The 21,595-nt window shown below is 44.0% G+C and overlaps 1 protein-coding gene across 6 annotated transcripts in view; it reads left to right on the plus strand.

The window, feature by feature from the left end:
- The window catches only part of chrm3b (cholinergic receptor, muscarinic 3b), a 77,443-nt gene that overhangs the window by 43,088 nt on the left and 12,760 nt on the right, over window positions 1–21,595 (plus strand). The window lies entirely within an intron of this gene.

The following is a 21,595-nucleotide window of genomic DNA, read 5'->3' on the forward strand; positions in this document are numbered from 1 at the left end:
AGTTCTAGTTTGTCTTAGTTGTTGGTTCCCCTGTTTGTGTTTGGTCCTCTTGTATGTTGTTTATTAAGTTCCCTCTAAAATACTGCTGTTCTAATGTTTGATCTACGTTGCCTGTCTTAGTATTCTGTGAATATGCCTCATCGTCACTGTGCCCTCCATGGCGGCACTGTGTGGCTAAACAAGACTATTAATCACCCTGTTAATTAACCCTGCTCTACTTAGCACTTGTGTTCGCCAGGTACCTTTAAGCAGCATGTCATCCACCAACACATATATAAACATACCCACACACACAGTGCTGCAGTGGGTTAGGCTCCCAAAGGTCATGCAATTAATGACACGGATGTGTACCTTCATTTCAGGCTGATGATATAAGGTCTCTCTAATAACATTCTCTTTAATAGCATGACAGCTGATACTTCAGATGTTAATATAAGGGGTTAACTTTGATTGCTGGATGCAGGTTCAACACTGGCACTTGAATTCAGCTAATCTAAGCACGATTGCTTAGAGACACAGGCTTAGCTTTCTCATTAGCATTCTCATCTGGGGAACAGGAGTGTTTCAAATAAAAGCCAGTGTGACACACGAGGGAGCAGAACCCATGTGTGAACACTCTTTCTATATTTTTTATCCCTTTCCATTTCCGAAGAAAGAACCAACACAGAGGAAACACAAAACCAAAAGAAGAGTAGAAACAAAGAAAGATTCAAACAAAGAGCCAGATTCTAAAAGGGAACAAAGACAAGAACTAATCCAGACATTATTGTAAGACTAAAAGACAAGATGGAGCAGGGCTAGAACTGCTACAGCCAGCCGATGAAATGCCGGCTGACGTCTGTCAGAGAGGGGAGTATACAAATAAGGGGAATAAGAGACAACTGAACCAGAGATGAGATGGGGGAGGCGGGGTGGAGACGGGTGGAGGTGGGGTTGAGATGTGGGGAGGCGGGGTGGAGACGGGTGGAGGTGGGGTTGAGATGTGGGGAGGCGGGGTGGAGACGGGTGGAGGTGGGGTTGAGATGTGGGGAGGCGGGGTGGAGACGAGTGGAGGTGGGGTTGAGATGGGGGGAGGCAGGGTGAAGATGAGTGGAGGTGGGGTTGAGATGGGGGAGGCGGGGTGGAGATGGGTGGAGGTGGGGTTGAGATGGGGAGAGGTGGGGAGGATCATGGAGTCAGACAGCATGGAGTTGAGAGACAGACTGGGGACAGCCAGATTTTATTTTTTTGTTGTTGTTATTTAAGTAAGTGGAATAAACAGATTGGTGACAGATGGGACTGACATCTTCATTTGCAAGTAGTGAATGCAACCAGGCAGAAACTCTCTCTCTTGAACTGGCAGTGATATGGCACTAAATCCAGACAGTTTGATAAAGGTATCCAGCTCACCAAGAGCGGAATAAGGGCTATATGTGAAGGAGTGTACAGTACAACTCTAGTTCTTAACACTGGTCATATAACATTGATCACTTAACAGTGCTCTATAATTCAGGTTTAAAATAGGCTTAGTGTTGGTGCCCAAATGCGCCAAGGTCTTAGGAACTCGTTGTGTTTAATGTGTTTAAAGTGTTTATGGTGTTTAAAGTGTTTAAGGTGTTTAAAGTGTTCCCTGGCATACATTCTGCAGTGGTCATTGCCCATGACTCCATAGAGAAACAACAGGAGCTTCGTGTCAATTTCAGTGATGAAATTCAGGATCAGATTTTAGATGAGTGGTAGGATGACTGTACTTGGTATATTTTCTCTTGAGTTAAGATCTTCTGGACCAGTATGTACGTTCTGGGAGGTTGGAGGTCGCACTGCACTGATTATGGCCCTGGCATAGGTTTTTGGTTTAAGCCTATATATGTGTGTGTGTGGGATGGGGGGGGGTGTAGGGGGGGGTCGCTTGTGCATGGGTGCGTATGTGGGTGTGTGTGCATTTTCGTTACTAAGCCAAATGAACAGACTGCATGCACAGAGATAATGACACAATCAGGATCCAACAGAGGGGGAGGGGAAGACAGGCTGGAGCCGTAACTAACCTCTTCTCCTGTATGTCTGTCTTCTGTCTGTCTCTCTATGTGCACCTGCCTGTTTGTCCATCTGTATGCCTGTCCTGTCCTAACCCTAACCCTTCCTAACCCTAACCCATCTCTAACCCTGTCTGTTGGTCTGTCTGTATGCCTGTCCTGTCCTAACCCTAACCCATCTCTAACCCTAACCCATCTCTAACCCTGCCTGTTGGTCTGTCTGTATGCCTGTCCTGTCCTAACCCTAACCCATCTCTAACCCTAACCAATCTCTAACCCTGCCAGTTGGTCTGTCTGTATGCATGCATTCCTGTCTGTTTTTCTGTCTGTCTAATGTGGATTGTCTGTGGCATTATTTGTATGTGAATGGGCAGAAAGGGCTCATTCAGTTTATGAACATGTAATTTTACTGAAGCCAGTAGAGCTGTCCACAGTCAGCCTAGCAAGGCCACACAGACATAATGTGTATAGCACAAATAGATGTTTGCTCAGATGACTAAATTGTCATTTGTAAATTATTGTTTGTTACAGTAATATTTACATTGGTAATAAATGTGGTCCAACATAAATACCATTGCTCATTGTTTGGGATTATGGCTTTTTGTGAAATAAAACAGACTGGTCATCTCTCACACTGATACACAAACACACACATACACACTAAGCACACCCCCACACAAACACTTTCTGGACCCTGTAAACTCTCAGAGGACAATCTTGTCTTCTCTCTCTAAACTTTACTGATTTTTATCTCTGCTTAGAAAGGCCTCTGAATTTGTTTTTCTAGCTTGGTATAATTATCTTCACTCTCTCAGTGATTGAAGTTCTCTTGAATGATAGCTTCTGATTTTGTGTGTGCGTGTGTGTGTGTGTGTGTATGTGTGTTTGTGTTTGTGTGTGTGTGTGTGTTGTGTTACTGATAACATCCTCCAACAGACTGAATCAGTGTGGTCTCTGCCTCTGCTTGACTTAACATCACCAGATGATGTGAAGCACTAGAGGAAGAGCAGCTAGCCCTAACCCTGTGTGCACAAGACACTGCTAATCACACTCATCCCCCACGTCTCCTCACTGACCGCAATCACCCAGCCACACATTCTGGCTTCAGTCAAGGGACATTTACAGAACAATTTCTCAATTAATACAAGAAAAGGAACAATTGTCTTTGTGTGGTTCACATCTTGGGATGATTTATTAAACAGCATGTGATCTAGGTTCTGGAATAGTCCGGGAAAGCTAGAGCCATTTTCAAGTACAGGTCAGTCAGTGTTCTCCACAGCTCTCTACAAGGACACAAGGAGGCGGGACTTTGTGCTGTCAGTCATTCCTTTTTCTTACTGTTGAAACTCCGACCACTATGCGCACTGTTCCACTTTGACCTTACATTTAGGCATGCTTAAAAAAAAGATGTTTCTATGACCCTCTAAATTAGATCTTTCACGTTATCAATCAGATTGATGCCAAAGGTGTAAATCAAGGTAAAATCAAAGTAAAAGTATCAATGTAAAATCAAGGTAACACTTATCTGGCTAAATGTGGCTTAGTGTACTCTTGGACTGAATCATTTGAACTGTTCCTCCTATGGTAGATGTACAGTTTACAGGTATACAACAGACTTGAACTAAGTGCATTACCATTACTGGCCAACAAGAAGCCTAGGACTCTTAATTAGAATTACATAGAGAACACATGTATATAAATACACACAAAGGCTAGAATTATTTATCATTCTCATCACTTTGTTTATCTATCTCTTTAATTATTGTTGTTATGGTGACCAGCATCGGCCAGAGGAGGATGAGATCCTCCCCTGAGTCTTGGTTCTTCTCATGGTTTCTTCCTCATGCTCTTAGTGAGTTTTTCTTTGCCACTTGTAACGTTCTGCGCGAGGCAGAACAGGGAGGCGGACACAAACGCTGAGGAGAGCGAGATTTATTCAAGGAAATTCCAAAAGCAGCGTTAAACGGACAGGCATGGGTCAAACCGGGAGGGCAGCCAGAACAAGAAAGGACAACAGGCATATTCAGACAAGAAACTAACGACGGAGGGGAAAACACGGAACAGGCAGATGTAGACGGATAACAAACGCAAAGCTCAAACTTACAACAGCAGGTGACGGGATTAAACAAAAAGACCGATATGGACATGGGAGACACAGGGACTTTTATACACAGAACTAAACTAGGGACAGGTGATGACAATGACACAGGGGCGTGGTAACAAACGAGGAATCATCAAAACCAACGAGCAGGGCGGGACAAACAGGCAGGGAACACGGACATGAGGGAACCCAGAGTGACAGCTACGAGAGGGGGCGTTGCCCTACGTGACACCACTGTTGCCCTTGGCTTGCCCACTGGAGGCTTGGACTCGGACACTTGTAAAGCTGCTTTGTGACAACAACTTTTGTAAAAAGCACTATATAAATACATACTTGTAACCTCTATACAAAAAGACTTCCTGCAGAAAGAAACTTGCATTCTCATTCATAAGGCAAACTGGTTTGGAGTTTATTCTAGCATTAAATTAGATGCCACTCCTCTACAAGAGACTACTGTTAATCACCAGAAGTCTTTGGTTTAAGCCAATGGTGCCAGTTTCAGAGTGCTATCAAGGTGCAGATGTGTGTGTAGCTTGTGAAGAGGAGCTGGAATCAGGTGTGAAATTAGACTGCATTCAATTAGTGAAATAAAGATTCTAGTTCAGTTTATTTGTCATCATCTCAAGGGGCATTGTAGTTTTCTGGATCTATGCCATATCGACCATTATTCGTTCAGTAATGCTCTTCACTTGAATGTATTCATGTTGCTGTCTTGGCGTTTAAAGGCCCAGGCACTGCTGCACCAGAGTCTCACTGATCAGACATGTGTGATCCTGGGTGAGGGAGTCGTAGTTCAGTGAACATGGAGCATGTGTTAGGGGACATGTGTTAGGGGACATGTGTTAGGGGACATGTGTGACTCAGCTGCTAAACTGAAAGTATACAAGGAGTATAACAGTGAATATAACAGTGACTATAACAGTAAGTATAACAGTGAGTAAAACAGTGAGTATAATACAGTGAATATAGCAGTGAATATAACAATGAGTATAAAAGTGAATATAACATGGAGTATAATGTGGAGTACAACATTGAGTATAACAGTGAGAATAACAGTAAATATAACAGTAAGCATACAGTGAGTATAACATTGAGTATAATAGTATAGTATAACAGTGAATATATCAGTGAGTATAGTAGTGAATATACCAGTAAGTATAACAGTGAATATATAGTGAGTATAACAGAGGATGAAGTTTGTACATATCAGAGTCACCACTGTGTGTAGAGTGGTCCATCACACAAAACCAGCCAACAGATACTGGCCACTAATAGAGCTGGAGGAAGGCCAGCAGAAACAGTGGGTGGTGACAGATGGTTATACTCCCTAATCATGCTAATAAAGTGGGTGCTTATGTATATTCATAAGTGAATATAGTGGTTAGGGTTAAAGTCCATCATCAGGTGTGCAGCCAAAGTACTTCTGAAGCTCTAGGAACCAAACAGCTGATGTTCAAATGCTAAGATATTCAAATATCAAGATTAAAGTGCCTAATTTCTCAAAAGTTTTTGTGTACTTCCTTTAATTTCTCTCCCCCTCTCGCTCTCTCTTTCACCCCCCCCCCACACACACACACACACACACCACTCTCCCTCTAGCAGTAATTAAAGGAATACATATCTCTGAATCAAATGCAAAATTAATGTTAAAAGCCCTTCACTAATCACAGCACTTGCTGGGACATGTATACATTTATAAGTATTCATCCACTTCTGAGATAAGCTCTGAAGTGTGAGCAGTAAATGAGGTTCTTGCGTTTGGGGGAAATTAGCTCGGCTTAATGGTGCACTGAATGCTGAAGCCTTTCTGCCTCTAGCTCCAAAGTGTTCATAGGCTCTGGGCACCACAGTTTATCTGATGACACCCATAGGAGTACACCCAGTCACGCTCTCAGAGGCTCTGGGTGTGGAGCCCAACATGGGCCTCCTTAATGAGATGCGCATCCTTAATAAGATGCTCATCCATAATGAGATGGAGATTCGATAAATATTTGGCTCCCCTAAAAATTGTCCTGCCATGTGTGTGTATGTTAGTGTGTGTGTGTGTGTGTGTGTATGTGTGTGCGTGTGTGTGTGTGTGTGTGTGTGTGTGTGTGTGTGTGTGTGTGTGTGTGTGTGTGTGTGTGTGTGTGTGTGTGTGTGTGTGTGTGTGTGTGTGTGAGTGAGTGTGTGTAGGTTGCAAGGATGTTGTTCTGTGCTGGGTGTTGTCCTCACTCCCTTTCCTATGCCTGATTCAGTCCCCCGGGGGTTGTGGTTTTTAGTCAAGAGTACACTGTGTGCAACTGGCTTCCGCTTCTGACCGGTGTGTTGACTGGGTATAACAGCTGTGCATTGATTATAAAGCTTCCTTGGGTTCTGAGAAAGGTGCTACATAAGAGTAACTTCATTCATCATTCATTCATTCATCCATGACAAGATTCTTTCATATTCTGGTGTTAGAGCGCAGCCCTGACCGTGGTCCAGCCTGCAGGGTGATCACTCAGGCTATGAGTAAACACTTACACAGTGAGTAAACACTTACACACTCAGACTGGTGTTATGCAGAAGTCTTTCTCAGTGTACGCAGTTGAATGCATCAGTCATATTAACATAACATACGTTCAGTGTTATCAAAGTCATACAAAGCAGCTCAAGTGAAACTAATCTATGGAAGTGTCATTGATTGCAGGATTGCGAGATTAATTGCATCTGTGCATCGTGCTGTGAGTCTGTTCATCCTCAGCTGCCCTTGATAAAAATGAAAGTGTTTTCAAGCATGCAAATTTCTTTGGTGGGGGTGGATTTTAAGGCTCTCTCTTGCCCTAATGAAAAGCCTTCATTAACTGCTGACCAAGATCAAGGGGAGCCTTCACCCCATGACACCAGAAGTTGCTCCTTGCCGAAGTTCAGTCAAACCATGAAAGTGATGAAGCTCCTATAGACAACCCTTCCTGGACGTCTTCATGTCTCTATCCACTATCACCAGAGACAAGAAGGGAGTCACAGTGAGGTGTGCTCTGAAGCAGGAGTCACAGTGAGGTGTGTTTTGAAACAGGAGTCACAGTTAGGTGTGTTCTGAAGCAGGAGTCACAGTGAGGTGTGTTCTGAAGCAGGAGGCACAGTGAGGTGTGTTCTGAAGCAGGAGGCACAGTGAAGTATGTTCTGAAGCAGGAGGCACAGTGAGGTGTGTTCTGAAGCAGGAGTCACAGTTAGGTGTGTTCTGAAGCAGGAGTCATAGTGAGGTGTGTTCTGAAGCAGGAGTCACAGTGAGGTGTGTTCTGAAGCAGGAGTCATAGTGAGGTGTGTTCTGAAGCAGGAGTCACAGTGAGGTGTGTTCTGAAGCAGGAGTCACAGTGAGGTGTGTTCTGAAGCAGGAGTCACAGTGAGGTGTGTTCTGAAGCAGGAGTCATAGTGAGGTGTGTTCTGAAGCAGGAGTCACAGTGAGGTGTGTTCTGAAGCAGGAGTCACAGTGAGGTGTGTTCTGAAGCAGGAGTCACAGTGAGGTGTGTTCTGAAGCAGGAGTCACAGTGAGGTGTGTTCTGAAACAGGGTTTCTCAGTCACCGGTACTGTTCCTGCCTGCTCACATGAGAGAAGTGCTTGCCTAGCACGTGTCTGGATTGAAAGGGCTTGATGATTAATTGAATCAGAAACCATCAAACTATGAAGCAGAGGAGCAAAATTCAGGAGGAGATCAAAGTTCAGAAGGAGAAGGTCAAAACCCTACCATGGTTCACTTTTCCTGATTGATTAACTTGGATTAATTAACAAAGTCAAGCTGTTAAAAGAAAATCATGGAGATGACTGTTGTCTAAACGCAGAGCATCCATTTTGAGATGAGGTACGGAAAGGTGAAACACAGGTTCACAACCAAGCAATTACAAAGCAGAAAACATCTTAACAAAATACACTGATTTGTTTATGTTGACTCTGCATTTTCCCTTAAACGTTAAGCCATGTTTCCTGAACATTGACCTGGACTCCTCATTTCTGCTAGCCTGAAGGGCTTTATATTTATATATGTTATTTAAGAGGCTATCATTGCTCTCATTAAAGAACAGCATAAATCTCATAACTGTGCTGTTGTAGAAATTGATCTGCTGCTCCATCAAAGCTGTTCTCATCAGACATCATGCATGCTATGTTTTATGGGCCGGTGAGCGCATCACTCTGTGTGTGTGTGTGTGACAGCAGTTGTGCTTTATGGCAAAACCCATCATCTACCACTGTGATAACACAAAGTGCTTTGGTGAGCATCAGGTCCCTACCGCTGTGATAACACAAAGTGCTTTGGTGAGCATCAGGTCCGCACAGGGCTACATGTGTTTCATTTCCGTCCTTGATGATGAGCAGACGGGCGGCTGTGAACAGACACATGAGCTGTGATAACAGCACGGAGCTCACACGCGTGCTGGGCTTTACGACTCCTTCACACTCCACAAACAGACCTGATTTTAGCTTTAAACCTTATACGGCTGTGACTGCAAATTAATGTTTTTGTTTTGTTTTGTTTTTAATAATTTTTTTACTAATTTCACCCAAGGGACATGAGGGAACAACAAGGACTCTTAATGATCAGAAATGTGTAATCAGAATGTGCAATAAAGCTCGGTTAAATATTTCAGCACTATAAAACTTGATTATTACATTTTAGCATTATTAAGCTTCAGTAAGAATTTTGAATCATTACCTAACATAGTAGTAAATTAAAGAGCACCTTTGTCAGAAATGTCTAGATTGTATACTGTCTCTGTCAGAGTGCCATACCGTCCATGAAGTAGGTGTGTGATTCTGTGTTGTTATTAAGGGTGCTACAGCAGCTACTTGGTGACTACACAGTGGGATCCTGTGTGCTGAAGATGATGTGTTGAGACTATGTTCATTCTGCATTGAGAAGGTGTTGATACTGGGTTGAGATAGTTTTGAGAGAGTATTGAGACATTCTATAGTGTTGTTAATTCTACATTGCAGATGTTGATATGGGATTGAGAGAGATTGTTTGGTTGAGTTTTGGTTAAAACTGGAATCGTGTTGAGATTGTGTTGAGATTGTGTTGAGACGTCATTTAAACTTAGCCGCTGCCATGTCAGATGCAGACGAGTGCTTTATACAGCCTGACACTTTAATCTTTTTTTCAGTCTTACTTTAAAATTCCATTTATTTAGAACATCTTGAGTGTCTGGGACTGTTGTAAGCCCAGAGATCTCCGGTGACCTGCGAGACATATTTTGATATCTCTGCTGGGTGTTATATTCCATAAACCCATCAAACAATCCAATCTCCATCTAAACTGTGATTTTCCCAAGCGTCCCACTTGATGAAGTCTGAGTGGGAAAGAAGGGGGATTTTATTGTTTGTTATTCTATTGATGCCCATTTAGATGGAACCATATTATATTAATATTTACTCTTATATAACCTCATATAAATCATGTTAATTGTTATAATTTGACAAAAATAATCTTGACATTTAAAAGGTCTGTTTAAACCTTAAATACATTGTTAATCCACTCCCATAAGTGCTGGGGTGTTACATATGGGATGCACACAAACACATACACACATACTGTACACACACACACACACACACACACACACACATACACACATATATATGAAGCACATAGCACATTTGTGAGGACACATACTGATGTTGGATGAGAAGGCCTGGCTCACAGTCTCCGTTCTAATTCATCCCAAAGGAGTTCTGTCGGGTTGAGGTGCAGACCAGTCAAGTTCATCCACCCCAGACTCTGCCATCCATGTCTTTATGGACCTCGTCATGTTGGAAGAGGAAGGGGCCAGCTCCAAGCTGTTCCCACAAATTTGGGATCATAGAATTCTCCAAAATGTCTTGGTATGTTGAAACATTCAGAGTTCCTTTCACTGGAACTAAGGGGCCAAGCCCAGCTCCTGAACACCAACCCCACACCATAATCCCCCCTCCACCAAACTTTACACTTGGCACAATGCAGTCAGACAAGTACCATTCTCCTGGCAACCACCAAACCCAGACACGTCCATCAGATTGCCAGATGGAGAAGTGTGATTTGTCACTCCAGAGAACATGCCTCCACTGCTCTAGAGTCCAGTGGCGGCGTGCTTTACACCACTGCATTCAATTTTTTGCATTGTGCTTGGTGATGTTTGGCTTGGATGCAGCTGCTCGACCATGGAAACCCATTCTATGAAGCTCTCTGTGCACTGTTCTTGAGCTAATCTGAAGGCCACATGAAGTTTGGATGTCTGTAGTGATTGCCTCTGCAGAAAGTTGGTGACTTCTTCACACTTCTTCAGCATCTGCTGACCCGCTCCATCAGTTTACATGGCCTACCACTACATGGCTGAGTTGCTGTCATTCCCAAACAGAATATTTAGGAGCAAGGAAATTTCATGACTGGATTTGTTGCATTGGTGGCATCCTATCACAGTTCCATGCTGGCATTCCCTGAGCTCCTGAGAGCAACCCGTTCCGTCACAAATGTGGAATGTCTGCATGCCTAGGTGCTCAATTTTATACACCAATGGCCAATATATATTCCCATATTCCCTGAGAACACAGAGTTCTGAGCCAGGAGTATTCTTCATGAAGTACTTCATGAAGTACTTCATGAAGTGTGTGTGTGTGTGTGTGTGTGTGTGTGTGTGTGTGTGTGTGTGTGTGTGTGTGTGTGTGTGTGTGTGTGTGTGTGTGTGTGTAAAGAACAGTGAATGTTTCGGTATACAGTTTCTCTACATGTGACTCAAGCAGTAAGGCTGCTTGACCAACACTAGGTTAACACCCTCTATCATGTGTGTGACATGCTCTGGTGAGAGTGATCCAGCACCTGAATCAGTCCCCTCAGCCAAATGGTGCAGCCAAGCGGTATCACAGTCTTAGACTGTGTTGTGTGTGTTCCATCACTTCCTCTCACCAAACTCATCAAAGTTCTTCATTAGAGGCATTCAGGACAAGACACTCTATAAGGTAGAGGCCCGTGAGAGGTACAGCACACTCTATAATGTGATGTGTGGTGATGAGTGAGCATGTGTGTGGATGAGTAAGGATGTGTGATGATGAGTGAGGATGTGTGAGGATGTGTGAGGATGAGTGAGGATGAGTGAGGATGTGTAAGGATGTGTGAGGATGAGTGAGGATGAGTGAGGATGTGTAAGGATGTGTGAGGATGAGTGAGGATGAGTGAGGATGTGTAAGGATGTGTGAGGATGAGTGAGGATGTGTAAGGATGTGTGATGATGTGTGAGGATGAGTGAGGATGTGTGAGGATGAGTAAGGATGTGTGAGGATGAGTGAGGATGTGTGAGGATGAGTAAGGATGTGTGAGGATGAGTGAGGATGTGTGAGGATGAGTGAGGATGAGTAAGGATGTGTGAGGATGTGTGAGGATGAGTGAGGATATGTGAGGATGAGTGAGGATGTGGGAGGATGAGTGAGGATGAGTAAGGATGTGTAAGGATGAGTGAGGATGTATGAGGATGTGTAAGGATGAGTGAGGATGTATGAGGATGTGTTAGGATGTGTGAGGATGTATGAGGATGTGTTAGGATGTGTGAGGATATGTGTGGATGAGTGAGGATGTGATGATGAGTGAGGACAAGTGAGGATGAGTGTGGATGTGAGGATGTATATTGATGAGTGAGGAAGTGTGATTTCTTTTTTAAGGAAAGATTTACTGTTATTGTAGATCCACTTTAGAAAGCAGTTTCAAAACATCTAATTGTACACAACTCATTACAGTAATAGTGAAGTTTTGTGTGATGGGATGTGAGCGGATGGCATGTTGTGAACACTCAGGATGGCAACCCTTACAGGGACTCTGGAACGATATGTATGTGTGTGTATAATGTCTGTGTGTTGTGAATGTGTATGATGTGTGTGAGTGTGTGGGTCGTTAGCTCCCCGTCAGTTGTCTCTGAGTGCCTCTCGCTTCTGTGGCTTTTTCATTCTTCCCTGATGGGCCACATGCCGGAGCCATTAAATCAATAATGCTGAGCAGCCTTCTGTGTGTGTGTGTGTGTGTGTGTGTGTGTGTGTGTGTGTGTGTGTGTGTGTGTGTGTGTGTGTGTGTGTGTGTGTGTGTGCACCTAGCTCTACACAGCCCTGCCCTGGCTCAACCCCTGTGCTCCTGCTCCACCCAGCTCTGGTTTCGCCCCACCCCCAATATTCTAATCCCTAGTTTTGCCCCACCCCTGGTAATCTGACCTCACCCATCTTCACATTGGTTCCACCCCTAGACTTCCATCCCCAATGCATCCCAGCCCTGTCCTGACTCCACCCCCTGCAATGCAGGTTTAGTTGTTTCTGTTGCTGTCCATGGTACTGTCTCAGAAGAGCATGTGATTGTGCCTGTTCAGGAAACCCTCTAACATTCTTCATCCATCCATCCACTTTAACCATGTGTTTCAAGGAACAACACTCTAATAAATTGCTAATAAATACAAATTCAGTGTTATTCTTGATACAATTTTGCTGCATATACCTCAGTGACTAAATCTATCCGTGCTTAAAGTAGGACTGAATGTTTTAAAGAAAATATTTGTGACCTTTCTAATCAATGGCATTTTCTAAGTGATGGTTTAGGTGTGAAGTTGATTATTTTCTTCTCTGGGTCTGATTGCTGTGGTCTCTGACATTTACAGCATTCCTGCAGTGAGGACTTTTCAATGCCCTGAAGGCCAAACAACCCAAACTCTTTTAGAATCAGCAGTACATAAACATGACATGCTAACAGAGGCCGTCTGTCTTCTGCTGCTCACAGCATTGCTCTGTCTGGCCTTAATGTTTACTGAAGATACAAATCTACAATCCTCAATCAAAAGAATGTGACATGTAGTCCTCTGTGTTTATACAAGGTCATCAGCTAATTTATTCACTTCTCCCTTTTTCCTTTTTTAATGCTTGCATTATCCAGAGAGCCAAACCCTCCTTTTCCAGATAAATCAGAGAAATCCCTTTTGCTCCCATATCACCTACAGTGACTCCTGACAGTTTTCAGAATTTATTTTTTTATCTTTCTTTATTAGCATTCGGGACACAGCTGAGCATCTGTGATGAGAAGCAGCTCGTTTGTGTCTCCCCCGGTTGCCACTGGATTGCTCCTAGCTGTGTTACTCTGAAAGATCTTGATTGAGATAGCTTTGAAAACTACGGTAATAACATAAAAGACTCATAAAATCAGTCGTGATTGTTTTAGCCTTAACGGCCATGATAGTGGAGACAATGGCAGTGTTTTTGGTGGCTGCCAGGAGGTTAAAGTAGGAGGCAATGCTACAGACAACTGTACAACTTCACATTATAAATAAACATATAAGATAACAGCCATTATGTAAGTAAATTTGTATATCTTCTAGACTCCTTTGTTTTTGTATAAGGAAATCACATTCAAGTTAGGTCTTAACCTTTTAATATTTATGTGTAAATAATCCAGTGAGATCACATGACGTCATTCATATACTGGTGAGATCAGAAACAATTTGTTGCCCACTTTCCCATGAGATCTAATTAAAAGTAATGTCACCCACACGTCAGTGATATCAAAGCTGATCTTATTCACATTTTGGCAGATTTGCTTTCAGAAAAACTAAGCAATCTCTTCTAAAACTGTTCTCTCTTATTCTTATTCTAGAAATTACATCTTATTCAAAATGGACTGTCTTGACTCTGCAGTAAAACTTTTACGTTTTCATGCTGACCAGTAATTATGGGTTTCAGTTCATTTACACCAGGGTGTGCAGAACATATGGATAACAGTAATGTGTTATTAGCATGTCACACATTTTTTACCATTCCTGTACTGTTACACTGCAGAACTGCTACAACACTGGAACACAGGACATTCCTGTACTGTTACACTGCAGAACTGCTACAACACTGGAACACAGGACATTCCTGCACTGTTACACTCCAAATCCGCTACAACACTGTAGCACAGGACATTCCTGTACTGTTACACTGCAGAACTGCTACAACACTGGAACACAGGACATTCCTGTACTGTTACACTGCAGAACTGCTACAACACTGGAACACAGGACATTCCTGTACTGTTACACTCCAAATCCGCTACAACACTGTAGCACAGGACATTCCTGTACTGTTACACTGCAGAACTGCTACAACACTGGAACACAGGACATTCCTGTACTGTTACACTCCAAATCCGCTACAACACTGTAGCACAGGACATTCCTGTACTGTTACACTGCAGAACTGCTACAACACTGGAACACAGGACATTCCTGTACTGTTACACTGCAGAACTGCTACAACACTGGAACACAGGACATTCCTGTACTGTTACACTCCAAATCCGCTACAACACTGTAGCACAGGACATTCCTGTACTGTTACACTGCAGAACTGCTACAACACTGGAACACAGGACATTCCTGCACTACAGTTCTGGGTCATTTGTGGAAGTGCATATGCACTCTGCTGGCACAGGTTCACTTTGGCTTGTGTGACACATTGTACATTGTACTTTAGAAGCAACCTACATGGGAATTTGCATGGCTGCTTTGAAATGTATAATGTTATCAACATTCAGGATTGTTTCCTAAAGCAATTTAGATAGACTGGTATTTAAGTGGAACCAGGGATTCTCAATTTTTACCCATAATACTATGCAGATAATAAAGGTACTGTGAGAGATCCTGAAGTCTTTCATTTGTGCAGATCCTGCAGTCTCAGCGTCACACATGACCAGAATTCCAGGACAATAATACATTAAAAACTTTGACGTCTGCAACAGAGCAGCAGAAATCGGCTTTCCTCAGATCCTGCCGAGTGGGCGGTGTGGAATTAAGATTAGCCTGAAGACACAGACTGCAAAGTTAAGGTCTAGCTAGCACACGGAACCAGCAGAATGCTGAGCTAGACCCAGAGCTCAGATGACCCTGGGTGTTATTGGAGGCTGTTGCCTGGCATCAAGTGTAACATAGCAACACGGTCACTTCAGTGAACACCTTCATTAAATTGTCTGAAGAGCCTGAATGTCTTTAAGACTGCTGGGCTCCTGTAGGTCCTCATGATACTGGCTCATTAGAATGAAGTGAATGAGAATCGTCCCTCCTGAGTCGTTTCTCACTAAGCCAGAGCTGTGTTCTCTTGTGCTCAAATTCAGGTGTCAAATGTGACTCGCTTGTCCTTAATTAAACAGTGGGGCATCTAAATGTTGCACATGCCGCTTCAGAAATGAGTGTGTAATACATTACTGATGGGTCTCCTTGGTGATCAGATGGGGGGGGCGGGGGGGGGGGTGGTCTGGTACATAACAGTACAACTGAGATGAGGACGAAGGACGTCTCAAAACATAGTCATGGTGTCTGGCTCTGGTTTTAAGTAAGCACTAGTGTGTATGTGTATGTCTGAGTATATTGGGCAATGTGGTGGCTTGATGGTTAGCATGTTTGACTCTGAGCACTGGGGGCTTGGGTTCAAGTCACTATCTGAGTGGAGTTTCCATGTTCTCCCCATGTCTGCGTGGGTTTCCTCTGGGGTCTCCAATTTCCACCCACAGTCCAAAACCATGGAGGTTAGGTAAATTAGCATCCTCTGACAAAAATTATCCCAGAGTGTGTGACTGTGTGTCTCTGCATGTTCAATGAAAACAGTTGTCTGATTCATGTTTTTGCATGAATGTGTGTGTGTGCCCAGTGGTGGATGGTGCTCTGTCACTAGGGTCTGTCCTCTCTCCCCTTCTGTACCCCATTCAGTCCCCCAGGGGGCTGTTGATCCCGGTAGAGAGTACGCTGTGTGTGATTGGTCGTGTAAGAATTGTACCTGTGTTAAAATTGTAAAGTGACCTTGGGTATCTTGAAAGGTGCTATATAAATTGAACATTCATTCATGTGTGTATGAGAAATATAATCTATTAGACCATTGCAGACTAATTTGGCCTAATTGCTTCACTTCTGTAGAAGTAGATTATGCTGAATTTAGAGCATCCCTGTCCATCTATCACCTTTTATTTTAACTGCTCTGTGATGTTAATGATGATTTATCTGGACTATAGTGGAAGCACAAGGGACTGAGAGTGGCTGTAGTGTTTAGCCCGTGTTTAGCTCAACAGCCTACTGGCGGCTTTTTACGGCCACATGCCTGGATGGATCATGTCATCGTAGGACCAAACCTGCCTTCGATGGCTGTGCTCAGAGAGCCTGGTCAGTGTCTGCTGCTAAGGAGAAAAAACAACAGTTCCTGAAGGATCTGTTAGAAGCTGTATAGGAGCTGTCAGGCCAGCAGGCAGCTGTCAGCACACCCATTATCACGGTAAACCATCCAAAATACATGCTGCACAGAGGTTTAGTTCCACCTCAGTCAGCTGACATAAACATGGATATCACAAAGCCTGTGTATCCCGTTTGATCTTTTTGAAGGTCTTTCCTGTAGGCTGTAGTGAATTGTTATTTGTTGAATTGCATGCCTATTGCTGCCGCTGTCTTTTGAAATGACTTTGTGTGGTAGAATCTGATGAAAGCAAGCTCAGCCAAGGGCCTCTCTCTAACTCAAAGACTCTTTCATTTTCCTTCATTCTCTCTCCTTCTCTCTCTCTCCTTCTCCCCCTCTCTCTCCTTTTCTCTCACCAACTCTCACCCACTCAGTTTTTAGGATAATTTTTCATTTCTGGCACTAAGTGTGTGTGTGTGTGTGTGTGTGTGTGTGTGTGTGTGTGTGCGTGTGTGTGTGTCTCCGTTAGTGCTCATGGCCCATTAGCTGGCTCTGGCTAGGCTGTAAACATAACTGCAGTGTATGAAACGCTCAGTGAGTCGAGACCCTTCCTCTGTCTGTGTTTGGTGAGGTGAGACCCTTCCTCTGTCTGTGTTTGGTGAGGTGAGACCCTTCCTCTGTCTGTGTTTGGTGAGGTGAGACCCTTCCTCTGTCTGTGTTTTGTGAGGTGAGACCCTTCCTCTGTCTGTGTTTGGTGAGGTGAGACCCTTCCTCTGTCTGTGTTTGGTGAGGTGAGACCCTTCCTCTGTCTTCCTCTGTTTGCATGGCTGGCCTTGACAGTGAGCACCACTTTCTACACACTGCCTAGTTACTGTACAAATGTCAGGTAAAGTTATAGCATTTCCATTTATACGCTTTGTAACAGAATACGTCTTTTTACCTGACTTTGGCTATGCTAGCCAGTTCTTCCTCTTGTATACGAGACAGCGTTCTGTTGGAGGTGTTGACTTTCCCAGTATGTCTCATCTCACCTGTTTCATGGCATGTCTAAATGTTCATGTCCTAATGCTGTGCAGTGTTCAGTTCTAAATGCCTTTTCTACAGTATCCTGTAGAATCAGCCTGATAAAGGTTCATCCCTGAAGGAAACCACTAAATGAGATGCAACCCAGACCATGCTGGATGCTCCCTTAATGAGAGCAACTCTTCAAGCATCATAGAGACATGTTGTGCAGATAACCTGCACACTTAAACAAGATCCGGCTGACAGCTTCATGTCCCATACTGTCTCACTGTCTCTCATTTATTTATACTAAAATAATAGGTTCTTTTTTTAACAGTTTTTTTTATTGTTGGCCTACTTTCAGATTGCACACTAGATCTTTGAGGATCAGTTTGTGTGGAGAACATTTATGACTGGCAGAGATGAACATGTGACCAGTAAAGTAAAAGGTTTCTTCTTCTGGTTGTTCTGCGGGGTGGTCATTGGCCAGAGCCTAAACACCCAGCAGCCAATTAGGAATGCCTCATCCTCGACCTACTAAATGGGTAAAAGGATATTAATCAATAAATTAATTGAAAATATATTTTGAGTTTGGAGACGATGACTGTGTAATTTGCAGAAAATGAAAAAGACAGATATACTGTTCAACATTCACTACTTCAGCCCTGAATATCCAGGCTGAAGTAATGAATGTTGAACAGTGCATGCATTATGAACAGGATTTACGTGTAGACATACAGCACAGAGTCGGCAGCGTGTGAAGGACAGTGGGCGGGGCTACTCTGAATAAACAGAGGAGAATATTAGACCCTGTGCTTTTATTGCTATTGACGTGTGAATAATGTCCTGCACATCTGGCCAGTGATGAAGCCTGTGGCAGACGTCATCGTGGTCTGCTAGAAAGCCAGTCTGGTGTTGATTTTTCCTAGTTCACAATTTACTTAAAAATCTTTATTACTGATTTAATCATCCCCGACAATTAATAGCAGACCATCAAAAAGACCTGAAGACATGAGGTCAGAGCTGAGTGTCATTACATAACAGGCTAATGCACTATCTATGCTAACATCACAATAAGCGTCAGACTAACAAAGTGGACCAATGATGACAACAACAATGACTCAAATAAGACTTTTCAAACAAACACAGTTTTCTACAGGCTAAAATAACTTAAACACTGAAAACAACTTAAATAGTATTAATCCTGGAGTCATTTGAAATAAAACAAAGCTTTGACTTTACACAAACCCGTAATAAACCAACTGAATTTTGGCTGCCTTGATATGCAGTCTGTGTTTGACAGGGACGTTTTCACTGTGGTGGTGGTGGTATGGAGACTGTGTAGGGTATACTCCATGATACTCACTGGATCACACTTAATTGTGTGTAGATTTCACCATGAAAAGCTCCTCTTGTGTGTTATCTACCATATAACTGAATTCTTCATCCTCAAAGACATTTTTGCACATGTGTGTGTTAAATTCAGCTGCGGCCATTGTAGTAAGGCAAGTCCAGCCCATACTTAAGTCCTCAGTTCAGTCTGCAGATTCCAGTCCTGTTTGAAGTCCAGTCCAGAGTCCAGGAGCTTCGGCACAGCTCTGCACAGCTCAGAGGCTCCACAAGGAATGAGATATGGTGTCACAGGTGTCTGCACCACAGGACAAAGTCCTTGACTAGTTTTCCTGTACCCTGACTCATTTCCATCATACAGCTGTCACAGAGTGTCAGCAGGCATCATGATCAGGTGCTGTGCTGAAGTGTAGAGGATGATGGTGAAAGATGACAGGACGGGAGCTGTTGTCTGGACCTTAAAGACACCAGGACACCATGTTTGGCACTGAGACTACACAGGAACTCATCCAGATCTTGGAGTCTTCCTTCTCCACTAACACTCACTAACACTATCACACACTGCAGACCCCCACAGAGCTCATACACTCATACAGAGCTTCATTCCATCAGAGCCCATGGCCGCACTGGTGTGGAGCTGCCCGTGTTCTCTCCTCTACTGGTTAATAGAAAAAGTGAAGTTAGGAGTGTCCGTAACACAGGTGGAGCTACAGTAGGGGACTGAACCCAAGTCTGGGAGTGATCCTGCTCAATAGCTCTGTCCCTGCCATAAATGCTCCCCACTATTGTTATACTGCAGTCATTCTTGCATCTTTCAGATTTTCCAATAACCAACGTCTCCTGTGATGTGTCAGCTACTTCCTTCACTAACTGACCCCTGTGGATTAATGTACACAGTTGAATGGGTTCGCCTGTTTTTCTAGAGTGGGTCAATACAGAAACATGTCAGTCTGTCCCTGCTCTCCTACTCCCCTTCTCCCCTACTCCCCTAGTTTCCTACTCCCCTACTGTCCTACTCCCCTAGTCTCCTACTCCCCTACTGTCCTACTCCCCTACTGTCCTACTCCCCTTCTCTCCTACTCCCATACTGTCCTACTCCCCTTCTCTCCTACTCCCATACTGTCCTACTCCTCTTCTCCCCTACTCCCCTAGTCTCCTACTCCCCTACTGTCCTACTCCACTACTGTCCTACTCCCCTTCTCTCCTACTCCCATACTGTCCTACTCCTCTTCTCTCCTACTCCCATACTGTCCTACTCTCCTACTCACCTACTGTCCTACTCCCCTACTCTCCTACTCCCCTACTGTCCTACTCTCCTACTTTCCTACTTTCCTACTCCCCTACTGTCCTACTCCCCTTCTCTCCTACTCCCCTTCTCTCCTACTCTCCTACTCCCTTACTGTCCTACTCCCCTACTCTCCTACTCCCCTAATCTCTTACTCCTCTACTCCCCTACTCTCCTACTCCCCTACTGTCCTACTCCCCTACTCTCCTACTCCCCTACTGTCCTACTCCCCTTCTCTCCTAATCCCATACTGTCCTACTCCTCTTCTCTCCTACTCCCCTACTGTCCTACTCTCCTACTCACCTACTGTCCGACTCCCCTACTATCCTACTCCCCTACTGTCCTACTCTCCTACTTTCCTACTTTCCTACTCCCCTACTGTCCTACTCCCCTACTCTCCTATTCTCCTACTCCCCTACTGTCCTACTCCCCTTCTCTCCTACTCCCATACTGTCCTACTCCCCTTCTCTCCTACTCCCATACTGTCCTACTCCCCTTCTCTCCTACTCCCCTACTGTCCTACTCCCCTAATCTCTTACTCCTCTACTCCCCTACTCTCTTACTCCCCTACTGTCCTACTCCCCTACTGTCCTACTCTACTACTCCCCTACTCTACTACTCTCCTACTCTCCTACTCCTCTACTCTCCTACTCTACTACTCTCCTACTCTCTTAGTCTGCTACTCTCCTACTCACTTACTTCTCTACTCTCCTACTCCCCTACTCTCCTACTCTTCTACTCTCCTACTCTTCTACTCCCCTACTCTCCTACTCTACTACTGTCCTACTCTAATACTCTCCTACTCCACTACTCTCCTACTCTTCTACTCTCCTACTCTACTACTCTTCAACTCCCCTACTCTCCTACTCTTCTACTCTACTCTCAATCAATCAATCAATCAAATTTTATTTATATAGCGCTTTTTACAACAGTTGTTGTCACAAAGCAGCTTTACAAGTGCAGAGTCCTAGCCCCCAGTGAGCAAGCCAAGGGCGACAGTGGCAAGGAAAAACTCCCTAGTTTTTTTGCATGAGGAAGAAACCTTGAGAGGAACCAAGACTCAGGGGGGAAACCCATCCTCCTCTCTCCTACTCTACTACTCTTCAACTCCCCTACTCTCCTACTCTCTTACTCTCCTACTCTCCTACCCACTTACTCCCCTACTCCCCTAATCTCTTACTCCTCTACTCCCCTACTCTCTTACTCCCCTACTGTCCTACTCCCCTACTGTCCTACTCTACTACTCCCCTACTCTACTACTCTCCTACTCTCCTACTCTCCTACTCCCCTACTCTCCTACTCTACTACTCTCCTACTCTCTTAGTCTGCTACTCTCCTACTCACTTACTTCTCTACTCTCCTACTCCCCTACTCTCCTACTCTTCTACTCTCCTACTCTTCTGCTCCCCTACTCTCCTTCTTTACGACTTTCCTACTCCCCTACTCTCCTACTCTTCTACTCTCCTACTCTTCTACTCCCCTACTCTCCTACTCTACTACTGTCCTACTCTAATACTCTCCTACTCCACTACTCTCCTACTCTTCTACTCCCCTACTCTTCTACTCTCCTACTCTACTACTCTTCAACTCCCCTACTCTCCTACTCTTCTACTCTACTCTCCTACTCTACTACTCTTCAACTCCCCTACTCTCCTACTCTACTACTCTCCTACTCTCTTACTCACTTACTCCCCTACTCT

Source organism: Brachyhypopomus gauderio, chromosome 3 (genome assembly GCF_052324685.1).
Source record: "Brachyhypopomus gauderio isolate BG-103 chromosome 3, BGAUD_0.2, whole genome shotgun sequence".
NCBI classification, from domain to species: domain Eukaryota; kingdom Metazoa; phylum Chordata; class Actinopteri; order Gymnotiformes; family Hypopomidae; genus Brachyhypopomus; species Brachyhypopomus gauderio.